This window comes from Durio zibethinus, chromosome 1 (assembly GCF_047325235.1).
Source record: "Durio zibethinus cultivar Kanyao isolate XHJ-2024 chromosome 1, ASM4732523v1, whole genome shotgun sequence".
Taxonomy (NCBI): Eukaryota; Viridiplantae; Streptophyta; class Magnoliopsida; order Malvales; family Malvaceae; genus Durio; species Durio zibethinus.
Genome location: NC_143162.1, coordinates 2,793,814 through 2,796,374, shown reverse-complemented (window position 1 = coordinate 2,796,374; position 2,561 = coordinate 2,793,814). Strand labels below are relative to the sequence as shown.

The following is a 2,561-nucleotide window of genomic DNA, read 5'->3' as shown; positions in this document are numbered from 1 at the left end:
ATTATGTCATATACATAGAAAGAAAAAGAAAAATTATAGTCATGAATGATTGCTTACGTGGTTTAGTGATAGAGTTAAACACCAATATTGTTCCATTTGTTTTCAATTTGATGACTAAATAGGCTTTCATCATAATAAAAACCTTGACATCATCTCAAATAAACAAAAACAAATTTATTAAAGTTTAAAAGAGGTTTACTTGTATGTGTATGTATAAATATATAATAGACGATAAAAAAGAAAGTATAAAATTTACATTTTAAATATCATAATATATAAAAATTTTACGTGTTTAATTTTAAAAAAAATTATACGTTGAAATAGTCATTTTCCTTTCCCTTGGTTTTCTATTTTTACCTTTTCAGAATGGATGCTTCTGACCTTCCAATCTTCCATTATATTAATTTAACGAAGACAAGATCAGCTTGATCATCCTCATCATCAATAACACAGCCAAAAAAACAGATAAATCAACCCAAAAAATTTTTTTTTTCTATTAAGAAAATGGTGGGTCAAAATAGGTGGACAACCGAGGCAAAAGTAAAAACTGACGAGTGTTTGTAGCAAGGATAGCTGAGCTGACGCAGCCAAATTAGCATCCCCCATTTGAATTGGTCGGTAACCGATGACGTTTTTGTTTTCGATTAAAAAAAAAAAAAAGCGCGAGGTAGAGCGAGAATATCGACTCAAGTTTTTCTAGACATAGTCAAAAGGCAACGTAAATAATGCTTTTTGCAAATTGAAGCATAGGCGCGCTGAAATTATAATAAAAATTCTTAGCCATTTAAGACCTGGCAAATATTAGTTGTAGTTGAGTAGTATTAGTAGTTATAGTTGTCATCCTTGAGCTTTTCGATTACTTGGAAAAGTCACCCTTTTCCGTGTTTTGACTTTCTCGGGTTTTGAATATATATCCTCTCGATCACCAACTGCATATATAATCTAACATCTCTGAATTTCTCATCCTACAAATCGTCTTCAAAGTTCAAACCAATTCACAACTACATCTTCAACAGTTACGATTCAACTACTTTCAATCCAATTCTCAACTCTTTTTTGAACAAACTTAAGCTTTTTCTTGTCCGGGTTGGTTCTTAATAAAATGGATGAAATTGATGTTCCTCCATTTTTCATCTGCCCTATCTCTCTTGAGATTATGAAGGATCCTGTTACGTTTTCAACAGGGATTACGTATGACAGGGAAAGCATTGACAAATGGTTGTTTTCTGGGAAGAACACCACATGTCCTGTTACAAAGCAAGTTATTGCGGATTGTGAACTTACCCCTAATCATACACTGAGAAGATTGATTCAATCTTGGTGCATGTTAAATGATTCGCATGGAGTCGAAAGGATTCCAACGCCAAAGCCACCCATCAGCAAAGCTCAAATTATCAAGCTCCTCAATGATGCCAAGTCACCACAGCAACAGATAAAGTGTCTCGGGAGGTTACAATCAATCGCTTCTGAGAATGCTACAAAAAAAAGATGCATGGAATCTTCAGGCGCAGTTGAGTTCTAGGCTTCAATTGTGAGTAATTATGACTCTACAGAAGCTGAAGAATCATTAGATAACGAGTTTGAGTCAATAAGACCAACTGAGGAGGCTTTAAGCATTCTCTACAATCTCCAACTCTCAGAAGCTGCTCTCAAGAATCTTATGGGCAAAAATGGTGATTTCTTAGTATCCTTAACGAGAGTAATGAAACGTGGAAGCTACGAGTCTCGGGCTTATGCGTACTGTTGTTGAAATCAATGGTGGAGATAGCTGATCCGATGCAAATAATCAACTTGAGACCTGAATTGTTCGTCGAACTAATTCAAGTTGTGCTTGATCAAATTTCTCGGCGGGCCTCAAAAGCTACTCTACAATTGTTGATCAATATTTGCCCATGGGGAAGAAACAAGATTAAGGCAGCCGAAGCCGGTCCGGTACCTGTCTTGATTGACTTGCTTCTTGATTCGTCAGAGAGAAGGGTTTGTGGGATGATACTGACAGTGCTGGATGCACTATGTGTTTGTGACGAAGGCCGATCCGAGCTGCTAAATCATGGAGCAGGGCTTGCTATTGTTTCAAAGAAGATACTTAGGGTTTCTCAGGTTGCAAGCGAAAAAGCAGTGAGAATTTTGCTGTCTATTTCCAAGTTCTGTGCCACTACCAAAGTGCTTCACGAGATGCTGCAATTAGGGGTTGTGGCTAAATTGCGCTTGGTCCTTCAAGTGGACTGTGGATTCAAAACTAAAGAGGGCCAGAGAGGTGCTCAAATTGCATGCTAGAGTATGGAAGAATTCTCCTTGCATGCCAATCAATCTGCTCTCCTCCTATCCAGCTTGACCAGAAGGAGAAAGCTAGATTGATTCAAGAGTTTCAATTGTTTTCCTTTTTGTCAGTTACCAATATATATACTTGTGTACATAATTGTTCATTGATAAAATTAAATAGCAAAAGCAACATTCATGGGCAAAAAAAACTAGTGCCTGCTCAAATTAAATGTATAATTATGGCAAAAAATTTTGTTTTATGTTTTGGAAAATTGATTGGATACTGACTTCATCATTTA

General features: G+C 36.3%; 1 pseudogene; it reads left to right on the top strand.

Moving 5' to 3' along the window:
- Window positions 1–932: 932 nt before the first annotated feature.
- Window positions 933–2,561, top strand: LOC149520263 (E3 ubiquitin-protein ligase PUB23 pseudogene; annotated as a pseudogene).